Source organism: Lissotriton helveticus, chromosome 6 (assembly GCF_964261635.1).
Source record: "Lissotriton helveticus chromosome 6, aLisHel1.1, whole genome shotgun sequence".
In the NCBI taxonomy this organism is placed as follows: domain Eukaryota; kingdom Metazoa; phylum Chordata; class Amphibia; order Caudata; family Salamandridae; genus Lissotriton; species Lissotriton helveticus.
Window position 1 is genome coordinate 366,481,436 of NC_136067.1, and position 13,815 is coordinate 366,495,250.

The window sequence follows — 13,815 nt, forward strand, 5'->3', positions numbered from 1 at the left end:
GTGGGAGGGAGGGAGGGAGGGAGGGAGGGAGGGAGGCAGGCAGGCAGGCAGGCTGGCTGGCATGCAGGCTGGCAGAGAAGTGGACACTGCCCTTGGCTTCTCTGAGCAAGAAGAAAAATACAGAGTCCTTTTCCTTCTCTGCCCGCCCCGCCCGTCCCCGAACGGCCACGAACGGCCAAGGCTTATCTATAGGCCTTAGGCTGCAGGGGAGCAGTGTCCCCGGCAAGCGAGGATGAGGGGCCGGCCATATCCGGTCAGGGAGCTGTCCAGGGCATCCTGGGCTGATTCCCAGCATCCCCTGGCTGCCAGGCTTTCTGGCCAGCCGTCTGGAAGCAGTGCGCAGGAAGGGGCGGGGCATGCAAATTCTAGAAAGAGGACAACGTGGGTATGCTAAGTGACGCCTGATGAGGCGACAGCCGAGGAGGACTCTGGGAGCCGGGAGAAGGCCTGAGGCCGGGGCCTCCTTTCCACCCAGACATACTGAGCCCTTGCTGGGAGTCGGAAAAAGAGGAGGAAAGGCGGCCAGCGACGGTGCGAGGGAAGACCCAAGTCCGGGTGAGCCAGGTAGATTGCTTCGGGAGGCGTTGATTCTGAATGGGCCCGGGTTATCGCTTCTCGGCCTTTTGGCTAAGATCAAGTGTAGTATCTGTTCTTATCAGTTTAATATCTGATACGTCCTCTATCTGGGGACCATATATTAAATTGATTTTTGGAACAGGGAGATGGAATAGGAGCTTGCTCTGTCCACTCCACGCATCAACCTGGTATTGCAGTACCTCCAGGAATGGTGCACTTCCCCACCCGGGGAAAACAATGCTGTTGAAAAATAGACGAGAAAACGAGAGTAGCGCTCCACTACCAAACCCTGTAAAGTGGCGCTATTGTGTTTGCGTGTGAATAAAAGCAAACTGGTCACCGTGTCTTGCCATATTCATGTATTTATTTGACTTATTTGCCGCACCCGGGCCGTGCGTTATTTATTTATTTATTTATTAATTTTTCGGGTTTACGAAAAAAAATACAAATAAAAAATTATTTCTTTTTTTCTCCCCTTCTCCATCCAGACGCTGCACTTTGAAAAGAAACAAACGTCGGAAAAAGATTGTTTTTCCAGCAGCAGACTTTCAGTGATTTTGGATCCATTTCACTGGGGAACGAATGGAAGAAGGTTCCCAGCAAGTCAGTGGGAGGGAGGGAGGGAGGGAGGGAGGGAGGGAGGGAGGCAGGCAGGCAGGCTGGCTGGCATGCAGGCTGGCAGAGAAGTGGACACTGCCCTTGGCTTCTCTGAGCAAGAAGAAAAATACAGAGTCCTTTTCCTTCTCTGCCCGCCCCGCCCGTCCCCGAACGGCCACGAACGGCCAAGGCTTATCTATAGGCCTTAGGCTGCAGGGGAGCAGTGTCCCCGGCAAGCGAGGGTGAGGGGCCGGCCATATCCGGTCAGGGAGCTGTCCAGGGCATCCTGGGCTGATTCCCAGCATCCCCTGGCTGCCAGGCTTTCTGGCCAGCCGTCTGGAAGCAGTGCGCAGGAAGGGGCGGGGCATGCAAATTCTAGAAAGAGGACAACGTGGGTATGCTAAGTGACGCCTGATGAGGCGACAGCCGAGGAGGACTCTGGGAGCCGGGAGAAGGCCTGAGGCCGGGACCTCCTTTCCACCCAGACATACTGAGCCCTTGCTGGGAGTCGGAAAAAGAGGCGGAAAGGCGGCCAGCGACGGTGCGAGGGAAGACCCAAGTCCGGGTGAGCCAGGTAGATTGCTTCGGGAGGCGTTGATTCTGAATGGGCCCGGGTTATCGCTTCTCGGCCTTTTGGCTAAGATCAAGTGTAGTATCTGTTCTTATCAGTTTAATATCTGATACGTCCTCTATCTGGGGACCATATATTAAATTGATTTTTGGAACAGGGAGATGGAATAGGAGCTTGCTCTGTCCACTCCACGCATCAACCTGGTATTGCAGTACCTCCAGGAATGGTGCACTTCCCCACCCGGGGAAAACAATGCTGTTGAAAAATAGACGAGAAAACGAGAGTAGCGCTCCACTACCAAACCCTGTAAAGTGGCGCTATTGTGTTTGCGTGTGAATAAAAGCAAACTGGTCACCGTGTCTTGCCATATTCATGTATTTATTTGACTTATTTGCCGCACCCGGGCCGTGCGTTATTTATTTATTTATTTATTAATTTTTCGGGTTTACGAAAAAAAATACAAATAAAAAATTATTTCTTTTTTTCTCCCCTTCTCCATCCAGACGCTGCACTTTGAAAAGAAACAAACGTCGGAAAAAGATTGTTTTTCCAGCAGCAGACTTTCAGTGATTTTGGATCCATTTCACTGGGGAACGAATGGAAGAAGGTTCCCAGCAAGTCAGTGGGAGGGAGGGAGGGAGGGAGGGAGGAAGTGGAGGGAGGGAGGGAGGCAGGGAGGCAGGCAGGCAGGCTGGCTGGCATGCAGGCTGGCAGAGAAGTGGACACTGCCCTTGGCTTCTCTGAGCAAGAAGAAAAATACAGAGTCCTTTTCCTTCTCTGCCCGCCCCGCCCGTCCCCGAACGGCCACGAACGGCCAAGCCTTATCTATAGGCCTTAGGCTGCAGGGGAGCAGTGTCCCCGGCAAGCGAGGGTGAGGGGCCGGCCATATCCGGTCAGGGAGCTGTCCAGGGCATCCTGGGCTGATTCCCAGCATCCCCTGGCTGCCAGGCTTTCTGGCCAGCCGTCTGGAAGCAGTGCGCAGGAAGGGGCGGGGCATGCAAATTCTAGAAAGAGGACAACGTGGGTATGCTAAGTGACGCCTGATGAGGCGACAGCCGAGGAGGACTCTGGGAGCCGGGAGAAGGCCTGAGGCCGGGGCCTCCTTTCCACCCAGACATACTGAGCCCTTGCTGGGAGTCGGAAAAAGAGGCGGAAAGGCGGCCAGCGACGGTGCGAGGGAAGACCCAAGTCCGGGTGAGCCAGGTAGATTGCTTCGGGAGGCGTTGATTCTGAATGGGCCCGGGTTATCGCTTCTCGGCCTTTTGGCTAAGATCAAGTGTAGTATCTGTTCTTATCAGTTTAATATCTGATACGTCCTCTATCTGGGGACCATATATTAAATTGATTTTTGGAACAGGGAGATGGAATAGGAGCTTGCTCTGTCCACTCCACGCATCAACCTGGTATTGCAGTACCTCCAGGAATGGTGCACTTCCCCACCCGGGGAAAACAATGCTGTTGAAAAATAGACGAGAAAACGAGAGTAGCGCTCCACTACCAAACCCTGTAAAGTGGCGCTATTGTGTTTGCGTGTGAATAAAAGCAAACTGGTCACCGTGTCTTGCCATATTCATGTATTTATTTGACTTATTTGCCGCACCCGGGCCGTGCGTTATTTATTTATTTATTTATTAATTTTTCGGGTTTACGAAAAAAAATACAAATAAAAAATTATTTCTTTTTTTCTCCCCTTCTCCATCCAGACGCTGCACTTTGAAAAGAAACAAACGTCGGAAAAAGATTGTTTTTCCAGCAGCAGACTTTCAGTGATTTTGGATCCATTTCACTGGGGAACGAATGGAAGAAGGTTCCCAGCAAGTCAGTGGGAGGGAGGGAGGGAGGGAGGGAGGGAGGGAGGAAGTGGAGGGAGGGAGGGAGGCAGGGAGGCAGGCAGGCAGGCTGGCTGGCATGCAGGCTGGCAGAGAAGTGGACACTGCCCTTGGCTTCTCTGAGCAAGAAGAAAAATACAGAGTCCTTTTCCTTCTCTGCCCGCCCCGCCCGTCCCCGAACGGCCACGAACGGCCAAGCCTTATCTATAGGCCTTAGGCTGCAGGGGAGCAGTGTCCCCGGCAAGCGAGGGTGAGGGGCCGGCCATATCCGGTCAGGGAGCTGTCCAGGGCATCCTGGGCTGATTCCCAGCATCCCCTGGCTGCCAGGCTTTCTGGCCAGCCGTCTGGAAGCAGTGCGCAGGAAGGGGCGGGGCATGCAAATTCTAGAAAGAGGACAACGTGGGTATGCTAAGTGACGCCTGATGAGGCGACAGCCGAGGAGGACTCTGGGAGCCGGGAGAAGGCCTGAGGCCGGGGCCTCCTTTCCACCCAGACATACTGAGCCCTTGCTGGGAGTCGGAAAAAGAGGCGGAAAGGCGGCCAGCGACGGTGCGAGGGAAGACCCAAGTCCGGGTGAGCCAGGTAGATTGCTTCGGGAGGCGTTGATTCTGAATGGGCCCGGGTTATCGCTTCTCGGCCTTTTGGCTAAGATCAAGTGTAGTATCTGTTCTTATCAGTTTAATATCTGATACGTCCTCTATCTGGGGACCATATATTAAATTGATTTTTGGAACAGGGAGATGGAATAGGAGCTTGCTCTGTCCACTCCACGCATCAACCTGGTATTGCAGTACCTCCAGGAATGGTGCACTTCCCCACCCGGGGAAAACAATGCTGTTGAAAAATAGACGAGAAAACGAGAGTAGCGCTCCACTACCAAACCCTGTAAAGTGGCGCTATTGTGTTTGCGTGTGAATAAAAGCAAACTGGTCACCGTGTCTTGCCATATTCATGTATTTATTTGACTTATTTGCCGCACCCGGGCCGTGCGTTATTTATTTATTTATTTATTAATTTTTCGGGTTTACGAAAAAAAATACAAATAAAAAATTATTTCTTTTTTTCTCCCCTTCTCCATCCAGACGCTGCACTTTGAAAAGAAACAAACGTCGGAAAAAGATTGTTTTTCCAGCAGCAGACTTTCAGTGATTTTGGATCCATTTCACTGGGGAACGAATGGAAGAAGGTTCCCAGCAAGTCAGTGGGAGGGAGGGAGGGAGGGAGGGAGGGAGGGAGGCAGGGAGGCAGGCAGGCAGGCTGGCTGGCATGCAGGCTGGCAGAGAAGTGGACACTGCCCTTGGCTTCTCTGAGCAAGAAGAAAAATACAGAGTCCTTTTCCTTCTCTGCCCGCCCCGCCCGTCCCCGAACGGCCACGAACGGCCAAGCCTTATCTATAGGCCTTAGGCTGCAGGGGAGCAGTGTCCCCGGCAAGCGAGGGTGAGGGGCCGGCCATATCCGGTCAGGGAGCTGTCCAGGGCATCCTGGGCTGATTCCCAGCATCCCCTGGCTGCCAGGCTTTCTGGCCAGCCGTCTGGAAGCAGTGCGCAGGAAGGGGCGGGGCATGCAAATTCTAGAAAGAGGACAACGTGGGTATGCTAAGTGACGCCTGATGAGGCGACAGCCGAGGAGGACTCTGGGAGCCGGGAGAAGGCCTGAGGCCGGGGCCTCCTTTCCACCCAGACATACTGAGCCCTTGCTGGGAGTCGGAAAAAGAGGCGGAAAGGCGGCCAGCGACGGTGCGAGGGAAGACCCAAGTCCGGGTGAGCCAGGTAGATTGCTTCGGGAGGCGTTGATTCTGAATGGGCCCGGGTTATCGCTTCTCGGCCTTTTGGCTAAGATCAAGTGTAGTATCTGTTCTTATCAGTTTAATATCTGATACGTCCTCTATCTGGGGACCATATATTAAATTGATTTTTGGAACAGGGAGATGGAATAGGAGCTTGCTCTGTCCACTCCACGCATCAACCTGGTATTGCAGTACCTCCAGGAATGGTGCACTTCCCCACCCGGGGAAAACAATGCTGTTGAAAAATAGACGAGAAAACGAGAGTAGCGCTCCACTACCAAACCCTGTAAAGTGGCGCTATTGTGTTTGCGTGTGAATAAAAGCAAACTGGTCACCGTGTCTTGCCATATTCATGTATTTATTTGACTTATTTGCCGCACCCGGGCCGTGCGTTATTTATTTATTTATTTATTAATTTTTCGGGTTTACGAAAAAAAATACAAATAAAAAATTATTTCTTTTTTTCTCCCCTTCTCCATCCAGACGCTGCACTTTGAAAAGAAACAAACGTCGGAAAAAGATTGTTTTTCCAGCAGCAGACTTTCAGTGATTTTGGATCCATTTCACTGGGGAACGAATGGAAGAAGGTTCCCAGCAAGTCAGTGGGAGGGAGGGAGGGAGGGAGGGAGGGAGGGAGGAAGTGGAGGGAGGGAGGGAGGCAGGGAGGCAGGCAGGCAGGCTGGCTGGCATGCAGGCTGGCAGAGAAGTGGACACTGCCCTTGGCTTCTCTGAGCAAGAAGAAAAATACAGAGTCCTTTTCCTTCTCTGCCCGCCCCGCCCGTCCCCGAACGGCCACGAACGGCCAAGCCTTATCTATAGGCCTTAGGCTGCAGGGGAGCAGTGTCCCCGGCAAGCGAGGGTGAGGGGCCGGCCATATCCGGTCAGGGAGCTGTCCAGGGCATCCTGGGCTGATTCCCAGCATCCCCTGGCTGCCAGGCTTTCTGGCCAGCCGTCTGGAAGCAGTGCGCAGGAAGGGGCGGGGCATGCAAATTCTAGAAAGAGGACAACGTGGGTATGCTAAGTGACGCCTGATGAGGCGACAGCCGAGGAGGACTCTGGGAGCCGGGAGAAGGCCTGAGGCCGGGGCCTCCTTTCCACCCAGACATACTGAGCCCTTGCTGGGAGTCGGAAAAAGAGGCGGAAAGGCGGCCAGCGACGGTGCGAGGGAAGACCCAAGTCCGGGTGAGCCAGGTAGATTGCTTCGGGAGGCGTTGATTCTGAATGGGCCCGGGTTATCGCTTCTCGGCCTTTTGGCTAAGATCAAGTGTAGTATCTGTTCTTATCAGTTTAATATCTGATACGTCCTCTATCTGGGGACCATATATTAAATTGATTTTTGGAACAGGGAGATGGAATAGGAGCTTGCTCTGTCCACTCCACGCATCAACCTGGTATTGCAGTACCTCCAGGAATGGTGCACTTCCCCACCCGGGGAAAACAATGCTGTTGAAAAATAGACGAGAAAACGAGAGTAGCGCTCCACTACCAAACCCTGTAAAGTGGCGCTATTGTGTTTGCGTGTGAATAAAAGCAAACTGGTCACCGTGTCTTGCCATATTCATGTATTTATTTGACTTATTTGCCGCACCCGGGCCGTGCGTTATTTATTTATTTATTTATTAATTTTTCGGGTTTACGAAAAAAAATACAAATAAAAAATTATTTCTTTTTTTCTCCCCTTCTCCATCCAGACGCTGCACTTTGAAAAGAAACAAACGTCGGAAAAAGATTGTTTTTCCAGCAGCAGACTTTCAGTGATTTTGGATCCATTTCACTGGGGAACGAATGGAAGAAGGTTCCCAGCAAGTCAGTGGGAGGGAGGGAGGGAGGGAGGGAGGGAGGGAGGGAGGAGGGAGGGCAGGGAGGCAGGCAGGCAGGCTGGCTGGCATGCAGGCTGGCAGAGAAGTGGACACTGCCCTTGGCTTCTCTGAGCAAGAAGAAAAATACAGAGTCCTTTTCCTTCTCTGCCCGCCCCGCCCGTCCCCGAACGGCCACGAACGGCCAAGCCTTATCTATAGGCCTTAGGCTGCAGGGGAGCAGTGTCCCCGGCAAGCGAGGGTGAGGGGCCGGCCATATCCGGTCAGGGAGCTGTCCAGGGCATCCTGGGCTGATTCCCAGCATCCCCTGGCTGCCAGGCTTTCTGGCCAGCCGTCTGGAAGCAGTGCGCAGGAAGGGGCGGGGCATGCAAATTCTAGAAAGAGGACAACGTGGGTATGCTAAGTGACGCCTGATGAGGCGACAGCCGAGGAGGACTCTGGGAGCCGGGAGAAGGCCTGAGGCCGGGGCCTCCTTTCCACCCAGACATACTGAGCCCTTGCTGGGAGTCGGAAAAAGAGGCGGAAAGGCGGCCAGCGACGGTGCGAGGGAAGACCCAAGTCCGGGTGAGCCAGGTAGATTGCTTCGGGAGGCGTTGATTCTGAATGGGCCCGGGTTATCGCTTCTCGGCCTTTTGGCTAAGATCAAGTGTAGTATCTGTTCTTATCAGTTTAATATCTGATACGTCCTCTATCTGGGGACCATATATTAAATTGATTTTTGGAACAGGGAGATGGAATAGGAGCTTGCTCTGTCCACTCCACGCATCAACCTGGTATTGCAGTACCTCCAGGAATGGTGCACTTCCCCACCCGGGGAAAACAATGCTGTTGAAAAATAGACGAGAAAACGAGAGTAGCGCTCCACTACCAAACCCTGTAAAGTGGCGCTATTGTGTTTGCGTGTGAATAAAAGCAAACTGGTCACCGTGTCTTGCCATATTCATGTATTTATTTGACTTATTTGCCGCACCCGGGCCGTGCGTTATTTATTTATTTATTTATTAATTTTTCGGGTTTACGAAAAAAAATACAAATAAAAAATTATTTCTTTTTTTCTCCCCTTCTCCATCCAGACGCTGCACTTTGAAAAGAAACAAACGTCGGAAAAAGATTGTTTTTCCAGCAGCAGACTTTCAGTGATTTTGGATCCATTTCACTGGGGAACGAATGGAAGAAGGTTCCCAGCAAGTCAGTGGGAGGGAGGGAGGGAGGGAGGGAGGGAGGGAGGAAGTGGAGGGAGGGAGGGAGGCAGGGAGGCAGGCAGGCAGGCTGGCTGGCATGCAGGCTGGCAGAGAAGTGGACACTGCCCTTGGCTTCTCTGAGCAAGAAGAAAAATACAGAGTCCTTTTCCTTCTCTGCCCGCCCCGCCCGTCCCCGAACGGCCACGAACGGCCAAGCCTTATCTATAGGCCTTAGGCTGCAGGGGAGCAGTGTCCCCGGCAAGCGAGGGTGAGGGGCCGGCCATATCCGGTCAGGGAGCTGTCCAGGGCATCCTGGGCTGATTCCCAGCATCCCCTGGCTGCCAGGCTTTCTGGCCAGCCGTCTGGAAGCAGTGCGCAGGAAGGGGCGGGGCATGCAAATTCTAGAAAGAGGACAACGTGGGTATGCTAAGTGACGCCTGATGAGGCGACAGCCGAGGAGGACTCTGGGAGCCGGGAGAAGGCCTGAGGCCGGGGCCTCCTTTCCACCCAGACATACTGAGCCCTTGCTGGGAGTCGGAAAAAGAGGCGGAAAGGCGGCCAGCGACGGTGCGAGGGAAGACCCAAGTCCGGGTGAGCCAGGTAGATTGCTTCGGGAGGCGTTGATTCTGAATGGGCCCGGGTTATCGCTTCTCGGCCTTTTGGCTAAGATCAAGTGTAGTATCTGTTCTTATCAGTTTAATATCTGATACGTCCTCTATCTGGGGACCATATATTAAATTGATTTTTGGAACAGGGAGATGGAATAGGAGCTTGCTCTGTCCACTCCACGCATCAACCTGGTATTGCAGTACCTCCAGGAATGGTGCACTTCCCCACCCGGGGAAAACAATGCTGTTGAAAAATAGACGAGAAAACGAGAGTAGCGCTCCACTACCAAACCCTGTAAAGTGGCGCTATTGTGTTTGCGTGTGAATAAAAGCAAACTGGTCACCGTGTCTTGCCATATTCATGTATTTATTTGACTTATTTGCCGCACCCGGGCCGTGCGTTATTTATTTATTTATTTATTAATTTTTCGGGTTTACGAAAAAAAATACAAATAAAAAATTATTTCTTTTTTTCTCCCCTTCTCCATCCAGACGCTGCACTTTGAAAAGAAACAAACGTCGGAAAAAGATTGTTTTTCCAGCAGCAGACTTTCAGTGATTTTGGATCCATTTCACTGGGGAACGAATGGAAGAAGGTTCCCAGCAAGTCAGTGGGAGGGAGGGAGGGAGGGAGGGAGGGAGGGAGGGAGGGAGGAAGTGGAGGGAGGGAGGGAGGCAGGGAGGCAGGCAGGCAGGCTGGCTGGCATGCAGGCTGGCAGAGAAGTGGACACTGCCCTTGGCTTCTCTGAGCAAGAAGAAAAATACAGAGTCCTTTTCCTTCTCTGCCCGCCCCGCCCGTCCCCGAACGGCCACGAACGGCCAAGCCTTATCTATAGGCCTTAGGCTGCAGGGGAGCAGTGTCCCCGGCAAGCGAGGGTGAGGGGCCGGCCATATCCGGTCAGGGAGCTGTCCAGGGCATCCTGGGCTGATTCCCAGCATCCCCTGGCTGCCAGGCTTTCTGGCCAGCCGTCTGGAAGCAGTGCGCAGGAAGGGGCGGGGCATGCAAATTCTAGAAAGAGGACAACGTGGGTATGCTAAGTGACGCCTGATGAGGCGACAGCCGAGGAGGACTCTGGGAGCCGGGAGAAGGCCTGAGGCCGGGGCCTCCTTTCCACCCAGACATACTGAGCCCTTGCTGGGAGTCGGAAAAAGAGGCGGAAAGGCGGCCAGCGACGGTGCGAGGGAAGACCCAAGTCCGGGTGAGCCAGGTAGATTGCTTCGGGAGGCGTTGATTCTGAATGGGCCCGGGTTATCGCTTCTCGGCCTTTTGGCTAAGATCAAGTGTAGTATCTGTTCTTATCAGTTTAATATCTGATACGTCCTCTATCTGGGGACCATATATTAAATTGATTTTTGGAACAGGGAGATGGAATAGGAGCTTGCTCTGTCCACTCCACGCATCAACCTGGTATTGCAGTACCTCCAGGAATGGTGCACTTCCCCACCCGGGGAAAACAATGCTGTTGAAAAATAGACGAGAAAACGAGAGTAGCGCTCCACTACCAAACCCTGTAAAGTGGCGCTATTGTGTTTGCGTGTGAATAAAAGCAAACTGGTCACCGTGTCTTGCCATATTCATGTATTTATTTGACTTATTTGCCGCACCCGGGCCGTGCGTTATTTATTTATTTATTTATTAATTTTTCGGGTTTACGAAAAAAAATACAAATAAAAAATTATTTCTTTTTTTCTCCCCTTCTCCATCCAGACGCTGCACTTTGAAAAGAAACAAACGTCGGAAAAAGATTGTTTTTCCAGCAGCAGACTTTCAGTGATTTTGGATCCATTTCACTGGGGAACGAATGGAAGAAGGTTCCCAGCAAGTCAGTGGGAGGGAGGGAGGGAGGGAGGGAGGGAGGGAGGAAGTGGAGGGAGGGAGGGAGGCAGGGAGGCAGGCAGGCAGGCTGGCTGGCATGCAGGCTGGCAGAGAAGTGGACACTGCCCTTGGCTTCTCTGAGCAAGAAGAAAAATACAGAGTCCTTTTCCTTCTCTGCCCGCCCCGCCCGTCCCCGAACGGCCACGAACGGCCAAGCCTTATCTATAGGCCTTAGGCTGCAGGGGAGCAGTGTCCCCGGCAAGCGAGGGTGAGGGGCCGGCCATATCCGGTCAGGGAGCTGTCCAGGGCATCCTGGGCTGATTCCCAGCATCCCCTGGCTGCCAGGCTTTCTGGCCAGCCGTCTGGAAGCAGTGCGCAGGAAGGGGCGGGGCATGCAAATTCTAGAAAGAGGACAACGTGGGTATGCTAAGTGACGCCTGATGAGGCGACAGCCGAGGAGGACTCTGGGAGCCGGGAGAAGGCCTGAGGCCGGGGCCTCCTTTCCACCCAGACATACTGAGCCCTTGCTGGGAGTCGGAAAAAGAGGCGGAAAGGCGGCCAGCGACGGTGCGAGGGAAGACCCAAGTCCGGGTGAGCCAGGTAGATTGCTTCGGGAGGCGTTGATTCTGAATGGGCCCGGGTTATCGCTTCTCGGCCTTTTGGCTAAGATCAAGTGTAGTATCTGTTCTTATCAGTTTAATATCTGATACGTCCTCTATCTGGGGACCATATATTAAATTGATTTTTGGAACAGGGAGATGGAATAGGAGCTTGCTCTGTCCACTCCACGCATCAACCTGGTATTGCAGTACCTCCAGGAATGGTGCACTTCCCCACCCGGGGAAAACAATGCTGTTGAAAAATAGACGAGAAAACGAGAGTAGCGCTCCACTACCAAACCCTGTAAAGTGGCGCTATTGTGTTTGCGTGTGAATAAAAGCAAACTGGTCACCGTGTCTTGCCATATTCATGTATTTATTTGACTTATTTGCCGCACCCGGGCCGTGCGTTATTTATTTATTTATTTATTAATTTTTCGGGTTTACGAAAAAAAATACAAATAAAAAATTATTTCTTTTTTTCTCCCCTTCTCCATCCAGACGCTGCACTTTGAAAAGAAACAAACGTCGGAAAAAGATTGTTTTTCCAGCAGCAGACTTTCAGTGATTTTGGATCCATTTCACTGGGGAACGAATGGAAGAAGGTTCCCAGCAAGTCAGTGGGAGGGAGGGAGGGAGGGAGGGAGGGAGGGAGTGGAGGGAGGGAGGGAGGCAGGGAGGCAGGCAGGCAGGCTGGCTGGCATGCAGGCTGGCAGAGAAGTGGACACTGCCCTTGGCTTCTCTGAGCAAGAAGAAAAATACAGAGTCCTTTTCCTTCTCTGCCCGCCCCGCCCGTCCCCGAACGGCCACGAACGGCCAAGCCTTATCTATAGGCCTTAGGCTGCAGGGGAGCAGTGTCCCCGGCAAGCGAGGGTGAGGGGCCGGCCATATCCGGTCAGGGAGCTGTCCAGGGCATCCTGGGCTGATTCCCAGCATCCCCTGGCTGCCAGGCTTTCTGGCCAGCCGTCTGGAAGCAGTGCGCAGGAAGGGGCGGGGCATGCAAATTCTAGAAAGAGGACAACGTGGGTATGCTAAGTGACGCCTGATGAGGCGACAGCCGAGGAGGACTCTGGGAGCCGGGAGAAGGCCTGAGGCCGGGGCCTCCTTTCCACCCAGACATACTGAGCCCTTGCTGGGAGTCGGAAAAAGAGGCGGAAAGGCGGCCAGCGACGGTGCGAGGGAAGACCCAAGTCCGGGTGAGCCAGGTAGATTGCTTCGGGAGGCGTTGATTCTGAATGGGCCCGGGTTATCGCTTCTCGGCCTTTTGGCTAAGATCAAGTGTAGTATCTGTTCTTATCAGTTTAATATCTGATACGTCCTCTATCTGGGGACCATATATTAAATTGATTTTTGGAACAGGGAGATGGAATAGGAGCTTGCTCTGTCCACTCCACGCATCAACCTGGTATTGCAGTACCTCCAGGAATGGTGCACTTCCCCACCCGGGGAAAACAATGCTGTTGAAAAATAGACGAGAAAACGAGAGTAGCGCTCCACTACCAAACCCTGTAAAGTGGCGCTATTGTGTTTGCGTGTGAATAAAAGCAAACTGGTCACCGTGTCTTGCCATATTCATGTATTTATTTGACTTATTTGCCGCACCCGGGCCGTGCGTTATTTATTTATTTATTTATTAATTTTTCGGGTTTACGAAAAAAAATACAAATAAAAAATTATTTCTTTTTTTCTCCCCTTCTCCATCCAGACGCTGCACTTTGAAAAGAAACAAACGTCGGAAAAAGATTGTTTTTCCAGCAGCAGACTTTCAGTGATTTTGGATCCATTTCACTGGGGAACGAATGGAAGAAGGTTCCCAGCAAGTCAGTGGGAGGGAGGGAGGGAGGGAGGGAGGGAGGGAGGAAGTGGAGGGAGGGAGGGAGGCAGGGAGGCAGGCAGGCAGGCTGGCTGGCATGCAGGCTGGCAGAGAAGTGGACACTGCCCTTGGCTTCTCTGAGCAAGAAGAAAAATACAGAGTCCTTTTCCTTCTCTGCCCGCCCCGCCCGTCCCCGAACGGCCACGAACGGCCAAGCCTTATCTATAGGCCTTAGGCTGCAGGGGAGCAGTGTCCCCGGCAAGCGAGGGTGAGGGGCCGGCCATATCCGGTCAGGGAGCTGTCCAGGGCATCCTGGGCTGATTCCCAGCATCCCCTGGCTGCCAGGCTTTCTGGCCAGCCGTCTGGAAGCAGTGCGCAGGAAGGGGCGGGGCATGCAAATTCTAGAAAGAGGACAACGTGGGTATGCTAAGTGACGCCTGATGAGGCGACAGCCGAGGAGGACTCTGGGAGCCGGGAGAAGGCCTGAGGCCGGGGCCTCCTTTCCACCCAGACATACTGAGCCCTTGCTGGGAGTCGGAAAAAGAGGCGGAAAGGCGGCCAGCGACGGTGCGAGGGAAGACCCAAGTCCGGGTGAGCCAGGTAGATTGCTTCGGGAGGCGTT

The 13,815-nt window shown here is 53.1% G+C and overlaps 11 non-coding genes across 11 annotated transcripts; all 11 read left to right on the top strand.

Annotated features, from left to right (window-relative positions):
• Positions 1-607: 607 nt before the first annotated feature.
• On the top strand, positions 608-798 carry LOC144765727 (U2 spliceosomal RNA). The gene has a single exon (XR_013597595.1). It is a non-coding gene; the product is annotated as a U2 spliceosomal RNA (small nuclear RNA).
• Positions 799-1,790: 992 nt separating this feature from the next.
• Positions 1,791-1,981, top strand: LOC144765728 (U2 spliceosomal RNA). Its single transcript, XR_013597596.1, has one exon. It is a non-coding gene; the product is annotated as a U2 spliceosomal RNA (small nuclear RNA).
• Positions 1,982-2,990: 1,009 nt separating this feature from the next.
• LOC144765729 (U2 spliceosomal RNA) lies at positions 2,991-3,181 on the top strand. The gene has a single exon (XR_013597597.1). It is a non-coding gene; the product is annotated as a U2 spliceosomal RNA (small nuclear RNA).
• Positions 3,182-4,198: 1,017 nt separating this feature from the next.
• LOC144765730 (U2 spliceosomal RNA) lies at positions 4,199-4,389 on the top strand. The gene has a single exon (XR_013597598.1). It is a non-coding gene; the product is annotated as a U2 spliceosomal RNA (small nuclear RNA).
• A 996-nt stretch (positions 4,390-5,385) lies between these two features.
• Positions 5,386-5,576, top strand: LOC144765731 (U2 spliceosomal RNA). The gene has a single exon (XR_013597599.1). It is a non-coding gene; the product is annotated as a U2 spliceosomal RNA (small nuclear RNA).
• Positions 5,577-6,593: 1,017 nt separating this feature from the next.
• Positions 6,594-6,784, top strand: LOC144765732 (U2 spliceosomal RNA). Its single transcript, XR_013597600.1, has one exon. It is a non-coding gene; the product is annotated as a U2 spliceosomal RNA (small nuclear RNA).
• Positions 6,785-7,792: 1,008 nt separating this feature from the next.
• LOC144765734 (U2 spliceosomal RNA) lies at positions 7,793-7,983 on the top strand. The gene has a single exon (XR_013597601.1). It is a non-coding gene; the product is annotated as a U2 spliceosomal RNA (small nuclear RNA).
• A 1,017-nt stretch (positions 7,984-9,000) lies between these two features.
• Positions 9,001-9,191, top strand: LOC144765735 (U2 spliceosomal RNA). Its single transcript, XR_013597602.1, has one exon. It is a non-coding gene; the product is annotated as a U2 spliceosomal RNA (small nuclear RNA).
• Positions 9,192-10,216: 1,025 nt separating this feature from the next.
• On the top strand, positions 10,217-10,407 carry LOC144765736 (U2 spliceosomal RNA). The gene has a single exon (XR_013597603.1). It is a non-coding gene; the product is annotated as a U2 spliceosomal RNA (small nuclear RNA).
• A 1,017-nt stretch (positions 10,408-11,424) lies between these two features.
• On the top strand, positions 11,425-11,615 carry LOC144765737 (U2 spliceosomal RNA). The gene has a single exon (XR_013597604.1). It is a non-coding gene; the product is annotated as a U2 spliceosomal RNA (small nuclear RNA).
• Positions 11,616-12,628: 1,013 nt separating this feature from the next.
• Positions 12,629-12,819, top strand: LOC144765738 (U2 spliceosomal RNA). The gene has a single exon (XR_013597605.1). It is a non-coding gene; the product is annotated as a U2 spliceosomal RNA (small nuclear RNA).
• Positions 12,820-13,815: the final 996 nt, after the last annotated feature.